At 32.2% G+C, this 19,496-nt stretch overlaps 1 long non-coding RNA gene across 1 annotated transcript in view; it reads right to left on the reverse strand.

Annotated features, from left to right (window-relative positions):
* The window catches only part of LOC143202709 (uncharacterized), a 55,287-nt gene that overhangs the window by 7,702 nt on the left and 28,089 nt on the right, over positions 1–19,496 (reverse strand). Inside the window, exons 2-3 of the long non-coding RNA XR_013007217.1 lie at positions 11,792–11,918; positions 6,863–7,105 (exon numbers count right to left, since the gene is read on the reverse strand). This is a non-coding gene — a long non-coding RNA (uncharacterized LOC143202709). The remainder of the gene's footprint in view (positions 1–6,862; positions 7,106–11,791; positions 11,919–19,496) is intronic.

Raw genomic sequence — 19,496 nt, forward strand, 5'->3', positions numbered from 1 at the left:
ACCTTGCCAGCCGACTGTTGCGTTTTCGCACGTTTTGGAGCGGGTTCATTGTGTGCAGTCCACTCGGATGACTGTCGGTTGGACTTCAGAGTGAAATGATAGCTTGATCATCTTCAAACACTGCTCCGAATCATCAACTCGTCGTTTTTTTGGTCAAAAGTGAGCTCGCGCGGCACCCACTTTGCACAGAGCTTTCTCATACCCAAATAATCGTGAATGATATGATGTATACGTTCAACTGATATCTTTATAGTATTTTCTATTTCATTCAGCTTCAGTTTACGGTCATTCAAAATAATTTTGTGAATTTTTTAAATGTTGTCATTGGTAACAACTTCTTTTGGCGTCCACTGCGTTCACCGTCTTCGGTGCTCATTTCACCAGGTCTAAATTTAGCATACTTAGCATTCTTGGGGCAGTGTCCGGAAACTCGGCATCAAGCCAAGTTTTTACTTCAACTGTATTTTTTTACCATTAAATAGCAACATTTTATCAACACGAAGTCAGCATAGCAATCCTTGATTGTTGATTTTTCTGAGACAGTGTCCGGAAACTCGGCATCAAGCCAAGTTTTTGGTTCAACTGTATTTCTTCCCATTAATTTGCAACATTTTATCAATACACGAAATTCCTTTTTATCCACCAGATGTCATGTTAATTGAAATTATTAATGTTAAATATATTTTTATTATGAATCTGAAAAAACTGCTTGCGAACATCTAAATATCTCGCAAATAGAGCAAAGCCGATTATTGTTATTCTGGAATTTTGATAATTTCTTTTTATGAAATGTTTGCATATGTGGTGTTTAAACATCATGTTAGACAAAAAGCAAAACACATTAGAACCAAAATAAAACAACTATATTGGTTTGTCGGAAGATACTCTCAACTTGATCTAAAATTAAAGAGATTAATTTATCAGACAATCATAAAGCCAATTTGGGCCTATGGGATGCAAACATGAGGTTGTACTAAAAATTCAAATCAACTCAACGTCAAAAATCAGCAAACGCTGGCAAAATAAAATTCTTCAATTAATTACCGATGCTTATCGTTGCGTAACCAACGAAGAACTGCACGATGACATGGAAATCAAATGGATTTTCGAAGTTGTGCAGGATTTCGCCTTGAAACACGAAAGAAGATTACTAAATCATACTAACGTGGAAACAATAGAACTACTGGAACGCGCAGGATGTCAGAAGATTGAAGCGAATAAAACCACATGAGCTTTTGTAAAGTATATACCATTAGTGTAAACTATAGCTTATATTATTATAGTTTTGTTATTGAGGAATAAATACATATTGATGTATTTATCTCGCACTCGTCTTGCTTGGGAATTAGAAGATTGCACTAAGCATATCTAATAAAGATGTTATCAAAAAAATATGTTCTATTTTTCCTTCACAGCTGAATATACCTTCCGATAAAACATAATACAAATAATATAAAATGTGACTTACTTTCTATGTGAACTGTATGAATGTGACTATATGATTACTCACTTTCCGTGTTAATATCGTTTCAAATTCAAAACTTAAGGTCTGTCAATTTAAAATTGCTCTGTCGGCATTTTGCGGTACAGAGTTGCCAAATTAACGTGACAACGTAACAGTATATGTCCGTAGTGGATTTACGTACAACAGAAACGACGAATAATCTACTGTATTAGAATTGGAGCTGGTAGGGGGCAGCGAGTCGAGCCGGTCCCCTGACAAATAGAGCCTAAAATATTTGTTTGTATATTATGTGTCACCGATCTGACGGCTATTCCAGATTAATTGATTTGGACGTATTTTGTTTTATTGGAATTTACTTATTTGTAGGGCATTTTACATAAAAATTCTTGCCAAATTTCAAGCTTTTTGGTGTTCCTGTTTTTCTCAAAAAGGGAGGCAAAATTTTCGAAGCCAATTAATATATAGATTATTCACGATTTAAAAGTAAACAAGAACTCTGATAACTGTTAATGTATTTTTAAACTTCATCTAATCAGTCTACATAATCACGAATTAATGTACCCAAGTCCTACTCGATTATAACATCATTTACTACCATCATCATTCGTCATTCCTGATTTACATTGAATACATCGACTGAAATAAGATAATTTATTACATCGGCAACAAATTCAATAGAACGAAACCCGATAAAGATCCATTCATAGAGAGAAAAAACAAACGGAAAACCCTCGTACGTCCCCACGAAACAGATTTCTAAATCCTGTCGTACAATCTCTTGTGACATTCAATTGTTTTCAAAGCCCGCTCGGCACACACACTTACGTACGGAACACCGGGCGCATATCACGCGAATGGACGGTCCGATCCGCGCCGGGAGAAACAAACGCCAAACAAAATGCGCCTTCTTGATTTTTCTTTCTCTCCGCACCGAAAATGAATATTCACCAATCTCTTCCTTTAAAATCGCGCTCAACTTCATGCCGCTACGGAGCCAAAAGAGAAAGTACGGCCTTAGCGTGTCTTTTTTTCTTGCTGTCTGCCTCGTACCGCCTGACTGAAACTGCTAGGTCACGTCAGGAGATCTAAAGGTGAAAAAAATGGTACTGGAAAGTGTTCCGTTTGATAGTTAGATTTTCGGACAGATAAATTAGATAAATTACGGTGCGCTCGGAGAGATTATTTTATTGGTTTGGGTTTTAAACGCGTCGAGAGCGATGAAGATGTACATGAACATTTGTGAATTTCCGGTGACTCATAAAGGCGCCCGTTCATTAAGTTGTCATTTAATTACTGCTGTTAGAGGAAGTATCCTAAATTGGTTTAGGAAAGAGGCTGTCCCGGGATTAGTGTCGTCTTTGAGTCGCCAATAATTGTTAGGTTGTTCTCTAATTTCGAATCTCTCAATTTATTTTAATCAATCAATCAAATTTGACTATATATTAATATACATTGGTATAAATTGATTTTAAAGGATTCACAATAGATAGTGTTACTGTGTATTAAATCGCATTGGGTATATTTATAACTAACTTTTAACATGAAGTCTCACTTTTTTCATTCAGTTTTCAATATATGTCATATTGTCGAAGTGTGTACAAAATAGGTTTCCAGTTCGTTGGAAATGTCTGAATTCTATTTTTTTACTTCAACCTGAATGATTTCAATATGTGAATATTGGTTTTGACGTATTATAAGTGGTGATTTTGATACCAAAGACAAAGGGCGTTCTGGACCACCAAAAAAAAATTGAAGGCGAGAATCTCAAGGCATTACTCGATGATAATCCATGTAAAACGCAATATGTGAATATTGGTTTTGACGTATTACAAGTGGTGGTTTTGATACCAAAGACAAAGAGCGTTCTGGACCACCAAAAAAGATTGAAGACAATAACAATATCATGGTGTCCAGCTAGTCCTCTCATGTATATTACTAGTCAGATTACTGCGAATTAATTTTTCGGAGTCCTCAGTGATGAAGTTCTTACTATGACTAACATATTGCTGGCAAACATTGCGATATTCCAAGATGATAATACATACAGCCAAAAAGGTTCAGTTTTGGAACATCGGCAAACATATTCCCTGACTAACATTGTCGCAATATAATTGAATCGTTATGAGGAGTATTAGAGCAGATATTTCCATCTCCATCACTGAAGCAATTGGAGGATGTTTTAATACAAGAACGGGAGAGAACATTTCATTGGAAACTATTTGGACACTCTATGAATCTACTTCACAAAGAATTGCAGTTGTTTTAAAAGCAATTGGTGGTTTAAGACCAAGTTAATAAATAAATATTGTGTATATGAGTTACTGAAGCCAAGGAAATATTATAATAATGAAAAATAACTTTTACATATATAAACCATTTTTTTGTTTGTTTTAGAGAGAAATTTTGGCGAACTTATTGAACATCCTGTTATAAAGTAGCATCTGAACAACTCCTATCTAATTCCAACTTAATATCACATTTCTTGGGATCAATGCAAGTTTTGTAACTGTTTGTGTAGCTTCTGCGGGCTCATAATCATACAACAATCTTTTTAGCATATTGTTATTCTATACGGTCCAATTTTCAGGTGCCTGTTATCATTTGTCTAAAAATGTTTAGCGTCGTGTTTTATTTAAATTTTCTGTTGTTTATTCAGGTCGAACTCCAAGATTAAATTTGTTTCGAAATGTCGCTACACCTCGATATATTTAAGAATTTCATCAAACATTTTTAGCTGTTTGGCTGGCTATAAATTTGAGTTTCATATTTCATATGTAACAGAAAAAAACACTAACTAATTTAAACACAATTTTCGATGAGCCAGTACTGTAATATTTCCTTTTTAGGGGATAAAAAGCAAAATATAACTATAAGTAATAATTCAAAATAATAAAATATATACTGTCTATAATATTTGGAATGTTCCTTAGTCTGCCACTGAAATTATTACTTACCAAACTATATATTATTAGTCTAAAATTTTTCAAATAAAATATTCTTCTAATCAAGTAATGCGAAGCATTTGTTGTACTGCAGCGGGCTTTGGTCGAAGAGAAACTGATGTAACCTCTATATCCAGTTTTCCTCACCAAAGCCCATTTTTAGTTTATGGAGTTGGTTGTACTAAGAATAATACATTGATACTATATCAATAATGAGACTGTTAATTTAAGGCTGCAAGATGTTGAGAGAGGATCTCTATAAGCGGAGTGGAAAACATTCATCCATAATGTAACATAACATGTTGTATCAATATATAGCAAACAATCTACAGTGAAAATAGTTACCAGTCATGTATACTGCAAGACAAAACATTTTATGAGACAAGTACATAGATAATGATTCGTTTTTTTTTATTGGATTCTTTAAAATTTTTAATGGAGTTTTAAATTTGAACATACATCATAAAGAGAATTGAGTTGGGCTATATCTCAGTGTAATTACAACTTATTCACAAAACTGCACTATTTGGTATTAACAAGAAGTGTGTCGAATACTTGCTCTAAGACAAAGGCAAATTATCAAAATATAGTTAAGCTTAATGAACACTCAGAAATTAACTATAATTGTAACAGTGTTTATTTATTTTTTATTTTATATTCCTTCAGCTTCAATATGTTTATTTTGCATGCGTTATCACGGTTATGGTTTTCCTGAAGACCTGAAGCATTTATTTGTGTTGTTAGAAGTCGCTAAACCTGGCCAATAAGTTGAGTATTGAAACATTTCGTGCTTTAGTTCTCTATTTTTCTTTTGTAGAATAGGTCTTTTGTCCATGAGTTTTTTATCCAATTATTACGAAAAAGTTGAAATAATAATCCGAAATATTAAAAAAAAACTAGTAACTCAGCTCTGCTAAAACAATGTTCCTCAATTAATTACCAATGGTTATCGCCATGTAACCAACGAAGAACTGCACAATGACCTGGAAATTAAATGAATCTACAAGGTTATTCAAAATTTGGTCTTAAATTTCGTAACAAACTAATATCTCCCTGAATTCTTTAACCAGGGTGATCGAAAATGGAAGTGTAAAGTACTTTGTAACAGTATAAGAACATACTAATTTGCTCGCCATACATTAAATGTACATGATGTCAGTGAAGCCTGTATGCTAAAACGTATATTACTGTCCGACGTGATTAATAGATATAGAACATAGAACAGTTCTAGTTTATAATCTTGTATGGGATATCACTTAGTGAAGCAATCTTCTACGTGTCATAACATAATGACATAATAAGAATAGGAAAATTAAAAAATGTTATTTGAAGTACTCCAAATAGTCTCTATAGTCTATTCGTTGTTTTATTAATCAGGTATGAGCAAATATGTCGTCTACTTTTAATCTACCGTCATCATTATCAATTGTTGTATGACTGGGTAAATGTAAACTAATCCGTCTTTCTTGAATAATTATCTTGCCACTGTATGACTCAGATACTTGAATATTGTTACAGTTTGATTTTGCATATTTCTTTCCGAGGTCGTATTAGAGAAGAAGTTATTCATTAAATATTTTCAGAACAAACTCGTGAGAAGTGTTGTAGGAGACCCCGGTTACTGCAGGACTGATTACTTACTTCGAGACATTCAGATACTAACTGGCGCTCAGGAAATCAGGATAATTGCAAGGAGATGTGAAGACAGACTCTATTCTTATATCAATATCAAAGTAATACAACTCTTGGATTATACCAGAATATGACACAGACTCAAAATAATCAAAGCATTCGATCTTGGGTAGTGTAGTGTAGTAAGGTTCATTTAATTGAAAAAAGCAGTATTATCCCATATACATTATTATACCAGAGACTAAGATAAGGCCGGGTAATGACTAGTAACAATGTAACAAATAAAAAAAAGATTTGACAATCAGTGCACAGTTGAGTGATTTGGATATGTTTGTAGAGTGAAAGATTAACGAGTTCCTTGCTTAGTACTGTGGTGAAACGGAGAAAAGAGGATGCAGCGAACAGCTTCGAAAAATATATGGATTAGTGCCGGCTGTGGATTGATGACTTACGAGTTTGGAGGTACTCTTCAAAATTCCTTAGTCTTTTGTTTTGGCTTCAGGATCATTGTGACAGATTCAAGTCTTATCCATACTGTTGGGACAATGAAAAAAGTTATTTTAATTGTTTTTAAAATCTCATTCAAATATGTTTTTGGTCCATTATTAGTGTATTTTCAATTTAGTTTGAAATTGTATTTTTATAAACACTCAAAAATAAAGAAAAATACTTTAAAGGCTGATGTAATTTCAGTAGTACCAATATCATTATCAAAAATCAATCAGTCAACTTTTTTGAAATCTTGAAAAATTTTTTGTAATGCATTAATATAATATCGGAAAGAAATATATCATTTCGTCTCAGATCGGCTGTCTCTTTTTACCTTAAACGTTGTAGTTGCAGCAAACAAAGGCGAAAGAATGAAAAGTGGTCGATCGTTGCTGCTCTAGTCGTCCAGGTGCTCAATTCGGCTCTTCATCTAACGCTCGCCATCTCGGCCGGCCAACATTCTCTTGGTCTCTCCAGTTAGTGCCGTTACAACTTCGGCCGGCAGCATCTTGTCTATAGGAAGAACGGCCGCCACCAGCTGACGTTCAGCGCAACTGGTCGCACAACTCGACGGCTGCTACGGCGGAATGCGAAAAATAGAAGATTTACCAATGCATTAGTCGTATTAATAGAGTCGTTGTTAAATATGGACGGTGAAATTTAGATGGGATCGTGAAGTGGTTTCGACAAATAGGAACCGCTTCGGGTGCCATTAATAGGACGTTGTACGATGGGACCAAATAGGATGTAACCGAGAAATTAAACAGTTGTAAAATGACGGACAATTATGGTTAATTTTCTCTCCTTATTTTTCGTACTATATAATTGATTAATTGTTCAATCGTCAGCATTGATATCGAAATAGTAATTTTAAATGTTGAGTTAATTATTTCACTTATAAATGAACTTAAATATTAACAAATTAGAATTATACAAAAAATACAATTCACGTTTTAACAAATCACCTTATCACAGTTACCAATAAACTCTACTTTAATAATTCATTCACTGATTTATTCATCTCTCCATATTCTGATTACGTAGTCATTATGGTAAAATACATATATCTAGGGCTATAGAAAAAGTACAAATGGTTGTCAACAATTGGACCGAGTTGCTTCGAAAAATATGTAAGTAATTTAAGTTCGGAAGCAGACAAAGATTATTCGCTACGGAAAGCAACTTGGAGAAGTAAAAAACCAATTATTAGAGTACCTCCTAGAGTACAAGTTGTACAAAATGAATGGGTTCTACACAACAATGAAAAAGCTATATAATTCGCAGGATATTTAGCTAACATATTCCAACCGAATGATAGAGAATCTACAATAGATATAAATCCTGTTTTTCAGTGTTATGTGTTCAGTGTGTGATGTAAATCTGATTTCTCCACTGGAAGTTGCTACAGAAATTGACAACAACCTCAATCCTAAAAAGACTCCTGGAATTGATGATATTTCACCTGGGTTATTAAGAGAGCTGCCACAAAAAAGGAATAACTATGTTGACATATTTATTCAATGCCTGTTTAAGACTGAAGTATGCTCCGGATTGTCCTAAGGTTGCTCAAAGAATTATGTTTAAAAATATGACAAAGCGGCAGAAAAAATTGATCTTACAGGCCTGTATTGCTGCTATTTGCAGTGAAAATTATTTGAGAAACTGCAGTTAGAACGTATTAAACCATTTATAGAAATACCAGATTTCTAGTTTGGATTTTGAAATCACCACTCAATAATCGACCATGCATAGAGTGACAGCGGTTGTAGGAAAGGCATTCAAAGAATACTGCCCTGCAATATTCCTGGACGTTTCAAAAACTTTTGACCGGGTATGTCCTTTGGGATTACTATACAAAATTAGCAAATTACTACGGCGGAATTACTATCTACTGCTGGAATCATATCTTTCCGAAAGAAAATGTAGAGTCTCGCATGAAGGGGCATTCTCAACACTTAAACCTATATCGGTTGGAGTTCTACAGTGTAGTCCCTTGGGACCACTGCTATACCTGCTCTATACTGCTATGTTAATATCCCGACAACAAAAGAAACAAAACTTGGAATAAGTCAATAAGATCTACAAATGGACTAGAGACTGGAAAATACAGCTTATTAGCTCAAAATCTGTCCATGTTAATTTTACGTTGAGGCGAAATGATAAAAACCTAATTATATCATTTGACGTATGCCCGATTCGTCAAGCACAATAATCGGAATATATATATCCATGTTAGCATAAACTGGAAACATCATGTTAGTCACAAAGCAGAGCAGATTAGACTCAAAGTCAAGCAATTGTAGTGGTCAGTCGGAAGATCTCAACTTGACCAAATATCAAAGAGATTGGTTCATCAGTCAATTATAAGGTTTGGATCTATAGGGTGCAAATATGGGGTTACACTAAGGCATCAAACCAACTATTAATCCAACGTATCCGAAACAAAGTTCTACGATTAATTACCAATGCTTATCGTTACGTAACCAACGAAAATCTGCACGATGACCTCGAAATAAAATGGATACACGAAATTAAATCACAACAACGTGGAAGCAATACTGCTACTGGACAACACGCAGAAAATCAGAAGATTGACGCGAACCAAATAACACGAACTTGTTTAATGTATAAGTGTATTCTTAACTTTAGCTTAAGTAGATTAGTTTTAATTTAATTTGGAAAATACATACTCATGTATTAATCCCATATTCGCCTTGCTTGTCTATTAATCCAAGTACAACATAACAGTAGTAATAAATTAATTTGTAAATTAAGATTGTACTAAGTATATCTACTGTAAGATGTAATTAATAAAAAAAAACAATTGGACTACTGGAAAATGCAGCTTAACAGCTTGAAATCTGTCCATGCCAATTTTGCATTGCAGTGAAATAATAAGAACCTAGTTATAGCACTTGGCTCGATTTCTCAAGCAAAATCAGCGAATTATCTTGCCATCTATCTCGATAGACGTTAGACTAAAGTAGAGCAGATAAGACTCAAGAACAAAGAACTGTACTGGTTATTCGAAAGTTATTCCAACTCGACCTAAGTTCAAAGGGATTGGTTTATCAGTCAATTGTAAAGTCTGTTTGGAGTCATGTGATGTAAACATGGCATTTTATTAAAATATTAAGCCGCTAATAATATAACCCTTCTAAACCAAAGTTCTTCAATTAATTACTAATGATTATCGCTATGTAACCAACGAAGAACTGCACGATGTGTAAATCAAATGGATCTATGAAGTTATTCAAAATTTGGTCTTAAACATCGTAACAAACTAATATCACCCTAGATCATTTAACTAGTGTGGAAAAATGGAAGTGTAAAGTACTCTGTAACATTGTCAGAATATACTAATGTGCTCACCATACATAAAATGTACACGATATCAGCGAAGGGTATATGATTAATAGATATATGTGATAGTTTTTAGAATAACATAGAACAGTTCTAGTTTATAATCTTGTACGGAATATCACTTACTGAAGCGATCTTCTACGAGTCATAACATAATGACATAATAAAAGTGGGAAAATTAAAAAAAAATTATTTGAACTGCTCCAAATTATGCTGGTCTATTCATTGTTTTATTGTTCTTATTTAGTATAAAGAATATTAATCCACTTTTCAGCTTGAATATTATCTTTATCCATGTGTCCAATCAGTAAAAGTTGTTTCTTCGGAATCACACTAAATACAAACAAAAAGTCAAAATGATGGAAAAAATACACTTCTCTATTGCATTTACTACTAATTTCAAATACATTTTCGTGTATTCGAGTATTCGAAAGTTAATATCAGAGATACAAATTGAGCGAAATTGAGAAAATAAATACAATTCAGGTATAAAAATCACTACATATTTGTTTCCACAACGTCGGCACATCTGTCCCAATTTTTGATGGACAAAATCTGTATAATACGGAGAATGGGGTAGAATATCCTATTTTAGTTTTTCTAGTAGTTTTAAACTGTTGAGCCATACCTGGACGCGATCACTTCTGCTTCTGCTTCTGCTACTTTCTTGCTTTCGTCCGTTGAAGCATTTGGCACATTACAGAAACACTGTTCAATATTTCTAGATTTAAATTAATATGCTAGCCAATTTCCTTACTTTCAAACCATTCTTAAGGATTTTAGTCGATGTAAAATGGCTTGTTGAGTGAGAAAGTTCTTCTTGAGCTTTTACAATAACATTACTATGGGTTCTAGGCCGAACACAATTTAAGCAAATTATTCTTAAGAAACATATTAGAGTCCACTCGCCATATATATTGAATAATTCTCTTTCCTATTATTTATTCTTGTCGATTCTCATGTAGAATCTGCAAATCTACCATGCTAGTTGCGCATCACAAAGCACATTAGAAAAGAAAGCAACAGTTAGAAAAAATATATATAAAGGCTTCAATGTACAATAATAAAATAAAAATTCATCTTTATGTTTATGCATAAAAGAAAATTGCTCTGAAGAAATGTTGATGTAGTAATTCGTATTTTTTCATATATCAAAATAGGAACAAAATCGCAATGATTAATAACAATTAATTTGGAGACATTAAAATTCCGACTTACAACAAATCGAAGAATTAGGTTGAAATCATTAATCGTACTTGATAATAATTGTTTATAACTAGATTAGGTTGACATAACGAGAAATATGACATAACTTTATGTAAAAACTCATAGCTGATTTTTTCAATCTCGTGTTATTAGGTATGGTATTTAATTTTAATAGAGCTTCTATTATTAATAATTGTTTATAATTAGATCGTGTATTTTATTTCATGTATCGTCCATTGTTGTTTATATTGATCCATCGTCCAATGTCTGTATAATTATATAATCTTTACCAAAAATAGATACATCCTGCATCAAAAATATTATAATATTCCTCGAATTATCAAACTTCAATTTTCAATAATATTTAAACTGCTTAGGTTAAACATTACTGTGTGCTTGGTTTAATGTAATTGGTGGTTTATTACTATTTTCTCATAACTTAATATAATTCTTTAAGGACATTTTTGAGAAAAACATTTTTATGGTTTTGAAAGAACATTTTACATTTACAAATAATCATATGGTATTTTAAACTGAATTGTTCTTAGATTATTAGGTATATAACTAGTAATATCGCTTTTCTCAATAAAAATTTTATAAAAGGTCGAGAAAACATGAAATTCCGTTTTTCTTAAGTTATAACTACTTAGTGGCATATCTCCAGTGTACTTTTAATAAGTCGTTAAAATCTTACCTTCAAAACCATCATTTTACTGTAAAACAAGGTGATGAACATATCGAATTACATGCAGTGTATTCAGGAGTTCTGCAAGGTAGTGTATTGCGTCCAGTACTACATCTTTTGTACACAACTGATCTACCTACAAGAAAAGTAATCATTGTGGCAATATACGCAAATGACATGGCAGTCTTAGTCTTTCATGAAAATCCAGCCATAGCATCATTTAACCTACAAACGCACCTAAATCAAATACAAATGTGGCTGAAAATATGTATAAAAGCCAATGAGACAAAATTTTGTCATATAACTTTTACGCTCCGTAGAGGAACATGTCCACCAGTCTCTATCAATAATTGTCAACCTAGATCGACGCTTAACCCGAAAGAAGCACGTACTTGCCAAACGGAAACAACTTAGATTTAAACTATATCAAATGTATTGGCTTATAGGGCTCAAATCCAAGTTATCATTAGATATGATATTATTGTATAAATCTGCACTAAACCCTATTTGGTCAGACGGAATCCAACTATGGGGAACCGCTAGCAAGTCTAACATGTCCATCATGTAACGGTTCCAAAATAAAGTATTGCGTGCCATTATCGATGGTCCGTACGATGTTTCAAATGAAATAATAAAACGCGATATTCCTCTAGAACCAATAACGAGTGTAATTCAACGTGTTTGTGTGAAGTATTTCGAACGAGTATCAATGCATCCCAATGTACTCGCTAATCAGCTAAATATGCGAAGTGATAGTGAAGTGTGTAGATTAAAACGTTTTACCATTCAATCTGATTATTGGACATATATAGATTTTAGAATAAGCTTTAGTATAAGACTAATTTATTAAAATAGTATTTTATACAGGAGATCACTTAATGAAGTGAGTTTTTGCATGCTATGTATATATAATATAAACATAATAAATACTTATTGCGCTGTGGTCAAATTGTGGAACCAGTCAAGAGTAATAAAGAGTAATAGAAGAGTAATAAAAAATTCACTTATACAATAGTACTAGAGCCCGCTTAAAAGCTAGCGATCTCTAAAATAGTTTAGATATAATATTAAAGCTATTCGTTTACTCAGTTAAAATTTATTACTCCTTGAAAATGAAGATTTCAGAAACGGAAAAATACAGCGCGGAGACTGATCGAATATTATGAGATGTTTATGGTGATGAATGATTATCTCGCTGTATGCTTAATCCTTTCCAAAAATTTCATATTTAAAAATAATACATCCATCGAAAAATTACACAAAGTATACAATTTGGAAATGTATTTCTAAAGCCAGTATAACCCAAATATGAACTTAATTCATTAAGTTTTTATCCAAAAGAGTAAGCGCTGATAAGTTTTTGTGTGAAACATCGTAGTCCATACGGCTACTTTAGGCAAACAATGTAGTTTTTCATTTTGAGTTTGTTCCAGTTTGATTGATTGAATAACTTAAATTTTAGATTCATTGCTCTACAATAGCGCCAATGTTCATTTGGTTAGCTTAGGTTAGGTTGGGTTCATTCCATTAGGCTTAAAATGAGTTTCATTCGAAAACAAGATATTTTAGACGAGGCAGTAATAATATAAATGTTGGAACGGTTCAATTTCTTGGTTTCAGAAGGGCGAAAGTGTAATTTTAGTTTACATGCAAAAGAGATATTATGATCTATACACATTTCATTTAAAGAACTCGCACTCTTCGAAATTGTTCATATCGTTACGAACAGACTTTTTACTTAATAAGTACTCTCAATAGTGATTATTGATTTTATTCAGGCTCGGTTTTTGTTTTTTTCGGTGCATTGTGTGTGATATATTTTCGAAGGAGGGAATTGCTCGAAGCATCATTTAAGTATTAACAATAAAGTATTAATCTTAAATTATAAGAGAATCATGATTATAGCGACCCTACAACTTTTCGATACCATTTTTGTAGTACGATTTGTCCTTTGCTTCAAAATAAATTCAAATTGCTTTGTTTCGGCGATCACTTCTTCAATCGATGAAAATTTCTTCCTAGTGACCATTCTTTTGAGATCTGAGAACAGGAAATAGTCGCTCGGGGCCACATCTGGAGAATACGGTGGATGAGGAAGCAATTTGAAGCCCAATTCATAAACTTTTCCCATCGTTTTCACTGATTTGTGACACGGCACATTGTCTTGGTGTAGCAGCACTTTCTTTTTCTTCAAATGCGGTCGTTTTTCGGCGATTTCGTCCTTCAAATGGTCCAGTAATGCTATGTAATAGTTGCTGTTGATGAACCGTCTATTTTCAAGGTAGTCAATGAAAATTATTGCCATGCGCGTCCCAGTGTGCAGTCGACTTGGACGACTGTCGATTGGATTTCGGAGTGAAATGATGGAGCCATGTTTTATCCATTGTTACATATCGACGCAAACACTCGGGTTTATTACGCTTGATCATCTTCAAACACTTCTGCGAATCGTCAAATCGTCGTTGTTTTTGGTCGAAAGTGAGTTCGCGCGGCACCCACTTTGCAGAGAGCTTTCTTATACCCAAATATTCGTGAATGATCTGATGTACACCTTCAGTTGTTATCTTGAGAGTGTCTGCTATTTCATTCAATTTCAATTTATGGTCATTCGATATCATTTTGTGGATTTCTTTTATGTTTTCGCCGATAACAACCTATTTTGGGCGTCCACTGCGTTCATCGTCTTCCGTGCTCATTTCACCAAGTCTAAACTTAGGATACCAATCGTTAATAGTTGATTTTCCTAGGAGAGTGTCCGGAAACTCGGCATCAAGCCAGGTTTTAGTCTCGACTGTATTTTTTTCCTTCAAAAATTTTATCAACTTTTTTCACAAAACATGCATAACAAGTTGCTTCAACTAGCATTTGACAGCTGTCAAAATTACTATAATTTGTATCTTTTGAGGATTAAGGCTAACTAAAAACATATCGATTTAATTCTAGTCGCGCCATCTAAGTGTCAGGCCGGGGACTTTTCAATTGTTCTGTTATGTATATACAGGAGTCAAATATATAATAGTAGTCACAGAAATGACTCACAACATCTAGTTCAACAAAATCGACGTTTTAGACACCCTGCAGTTCACTATGGAAGGAAATATGGAGAAAGTTCATAACCGCCAAACAATCTCGACAAAAACCATGAAACCAATCATATATAACATAGCGTGATGGGTAGTAGGAAATCTCACTCTGATGATATAATCTTTAAAGTTTGCTATATATTAACTACACTAACAGTACCCAATTATTTAACATTAATTTTCTAATAATATTTCAGTTACAGTAATTTTAAATTATTCTAAACTAGTGTTACCTTAAGTTTCAACGTATAAGCGATTCGGCACATGACAATAACACTTTTGATCATAGTGTAAAGATTTTTCATAAAATAATACTTCGGTGTTAAAAAAATATTATCACTATCAGTACTTTAAAGGGACTAACAAAATTGTTATGTAAGAATTGAGGAATCCTTTATTACTAAATACCACTCCTAAAAACATTTGGATTTAAAAACAAACAAGCAGTCAGCACCCAAACTTCAAAAAGAAATACAAATGTTAAATAAAGTGTTTGCTAACTCAATAAGGACAACGACCTTAATTTAAGTTAAATTTGTCTCGTTTAATTTATATTATATTACGGTTCCTATATGACGGTAGGTCGATTAACTTTCATCCGAATGGATATGATCGCTTCATTTAATGGCCACTCCTACGCATTGTGGTTTGCGGGTTGTCTATATCGATCAGAATATGAATCAAAAGAACATCAATCAAAATATGAACGATAACGCTTATTATATGTGTGAGTCAGTTAGATTGTCACTTCTATTATTGAAAAACAATATGTTTATTTGAATTGTTGGTCACATTTATTGACTAAAACTAGCCTAGTGATCAGGTTATTTTGAATCTAAGTGATAAATAACCCAAAAAATAAACATTGATATGACAAATTGAATGTTAGATAAAGTGATAAGGGTAATGAGACCTACCCTTGTCTCTGTTGAGGTGTTTTTGGACTTGAACTGTCAAAATATTCGTTCAATCATGTTATCAATGTTCCCTCAAAGTAGCTTTGTGAGGTGGTTAAAACCTCGACTGCACTGAACTAATTCTTAAGGCCAATATCCATTTAGTATTCAGTCAAAGCTCAGTGTGTTGTGTGACCACATCTCACTAATTCATGGAATTTTTTACCCATGGATAATAAGTACATACTATAACTCGTAGGAGATCTTGTTACCTTTTGCGGATCCCCATTTGTTTTTGGTGTTGGTTGATACATTTTCCTATGTGGTTTGAACATAAATTTCAACTTGTGTTTCTTCAGTACCCTTCCTAATGTTCTGAAAAAGGTTTCTGTCTAAAAACCGGGATCTATTAGCGATATATGGTACGTAAAAAGTGTATTTTGATGGATAATTTATTTGAAGAACTGTTTATTTATATCAACATATATAATATATATAACTTTTCAGCAAATAACTTTGAAATTTGCATATTGTGTATGTGTATTTAAGTCCAATGCAAAGTTATTCATGTGTATAAATTCCTTAAAATTAATTAACTCCCGTTGTTTAGTTGTATAAATCTTCTTAAAATTATTTAAATTCTATGTAATTCTTGTAATATTATAAAAGAAACTATCAAATATTTGCTTTTGCTATGTTCTATATACTTTTTAAAAAGCAGGTAAACTAATTTTGGAAAATTGTTGTTTGATGTTCTAATGTTCTCAGTATTTCCTACAAATATATTACTATAGCAAGAAATAATAATTTACAGAATTCTTTTTTTTTCTATTTTAATTTAAATTTGCACCAAAATGCTCCGCAGTGCCATGTGACGTCATTTATATGTAAATAAACCGTAAACACTAAGAGCCATCAACATAATTTATTTTACATGTTAATTATGAATGTCAAAATTCGTCAGGTCGTCTGTAGTTCATCAATTTAATAATATGCGATATATATGCGATAAATACGTCAACCAAAACTCATAACAAATGATTTGTTTAAGTCCTACATAACGAAACAATGCGATTTTAGTAGCAGATATAACTTAGCCCGATTAAGATTGAATTAGACTTTGCAGGATATATATGTGCTTCATATTATCTTTTATTTATTTATCTATTTGTTTATATTTTACTAGCTACTTTATCTATTTCTTAGTTATATGAACTTAGTAACATTAGTTAATCTAACTGATCATTTAAGGAGAAGTAAAACACAAGCAAGACCTGAAGATGGAAGATGAGATTCTGTCGAAACGTCGTCAAGATATTATAGGTTCTTTTAATATATAGAAGATAGAAACTTGGAAAATGCATGAGAAAGAAAATGGATTGTAAAGTTTCGGGCCAAACACATAGATTGGCTAGTTATTGCATTTTTGCACCTTTTACACTTTTTAAGTTAGTACTAACCTTCAAAGGAGAGCTGTTAAAATTTCATGTTATTCTTCTCATAAGTTTGTGAGTTATTGTGCTAAGAGTCACACTACTTCTGTTATTTTGAAAACAATGGATCAAAAACAATTACGTGTTTTAATTTTACACTGCTGCTTGATGGGAAAATACTGTTACAACGAAGCAATAGCTTGAAAACTATTGTAAGGACTCCATTTCATCAGAAACAATAATAAAAATTTGGTTTGGTGACTTCAAGCGAATTCAAAAAATCCACAAATGAAGAACGTGTTGGTTTTATATTGTATGAGCATTTGACTATAAGAAAATTATGTTCAAAGAGGGTGCCGCTGTTTGCTCGCTATTGGCCAAAAACAAGAATGTGTTGTTGTTTCTGAGCATTCTTAGCCCTGTTTCTAATTCCTGTTTGTTACGAATTTGGCAAGCAGGAATATATCATTTGACCCTGGAATCAGAACCATCATTATCTGAGTGAGCAGCAACTAGTGAAAGGCCTATTTTGAGGCAAGAGATAAATCGTCCTACTAAACTGGTATTGAAAGTGCCGCTGGAAAGTTTGTGTTGCTCTTGATGGAGATTCCGTTGGTGAATAAAGCAAATCAAAGAAAAAAACGCGATTTCTTTGTTACGCTCCCGACTTTTCAGTCCATGCATTACATAAAAAATCTTTAATAGATACTATATCACACTAATAATAATAATAATAAGTTTTGTTGGAGTTGATTTCGATCACGTGTTGAACGTGGCATATAGCGTCATCAACCATAAAATAATCAATAAGATAATCAATAATAAATCAATAATGAACCCAATATTTAAATAATATAATCTCTAATACAAATCAACTAAAAAGAACTATTGGAAGAAAAATTAATATATTCAAATTATAGTATATATTAGAGTTCATAGCTAATTTTAATTTCTGAACAAGCATTTTAAAAAAGTTAATTGAGCGATCTTAAGCTTTCAAGTTAGGGATTTTTTTATAAATTACATATATACATAATTATATTGGTATATGCACATTGAAATATTAACGGGTCTAAATTTCACTAAACAAACGTCCTTATTTGAGGCTAAGAATTCCTCGAGTATCAACAAATGAGCTCTTGACAAATTAAAATTATTTGCTTGGTGGTGAATCTTGTTCTATAGCTAAATTTTGGTTATGAGATTTTGAAAACAAAAACCTGGTATTTAAAATTCAAGGAAAATTCTATAAAGATAATAAATATATCATACCAATCTTGACCTAATGAATAAAATAAATATTTTTTTCTAAAGCTACTGTAGTAATATTATCTCTAATTCCACATATAATTCTAAATAATTAATTCAAGAAAATAATATAAATATAATTTAAAGTTAGTATATGTATAAATGTCTATGATATACATTGAACTATTAAATTTGTGTGTAAAATTATATGATTTAATGTATCTCTTGTTAACAATCATTGATTACCGGTTACATGGTATGATTTATACTTTATTTATAAAATAAAATTAAATAATTACTCTTGTTCTAAAGATAAAAATAGTTTTTTTTTAAATCTACTGTAGTCATATCTATTATCTCTAATTTCACACATAATTTTGCATAATTGAATCAAATAAATAATGTAAGAGTATAATTCAAGTAAACATATGTATTAATGTCCTCGATATGCATTGAATTATTACATTTGTATGTATATTTATATGACTTTTATCTTTTGTTGACAATCATTGATTACCGATTACATAGTATGATTTATACTTTACTTATAAAATATTTTTAACAAAAAAATTGAACCAAATTCAAAAAATAAATAAGGAACTCACTAAAAATTAAAAAACAATCAAACTTAATTTTTTAACACCAAAAAACATTTTAAAATAATATCTTTACATAATAGTTGTTGTAATAACTAAATAAAAATAAACAAAAACCTTATTTATCCTATCTACTACACGTATTCTATTATATTCACATAATTTACCTTAATACCTACTTAAACCTGTTTATCTATTTACATTATTATTTTAACTACTACGAACTGACTACTTTGACTAATTTTCATTTGTCTTCTTGGTAATTTAATTTTCTGGATATGTCACAAAATTATATTATTATTTTTGTATTCTTTGGGCTCGGCGCTGTTCAAAGTGATCAGTTGGTAGAACCTCGTAAGTGCACTCTTTCGAACAAAAAAAGAATTTTGAAAATCGGCGAACATATAAAAATATACAGCCGAACATAGCACCTCCTCCTTTTTCGAAGTCGGTTAATA

Source organism: Rhynchophorus ferrugineus, unplaced genomic scaffold (assembly GCF_030347505.1).
Source record: "Rhynchophorus ferrugineus isolate W39M unplaced genomic scaffold, kcgeb_rfMv2 rfM9, whole genome shotgun sequence".
Taxonomy (NCBI): Eukaryota; Metazoa; Arthropoda; class Insecta; order Coleoptera; family Curculionidae; genus Rhynchophorus; species Rhynchophorus ferrugineus.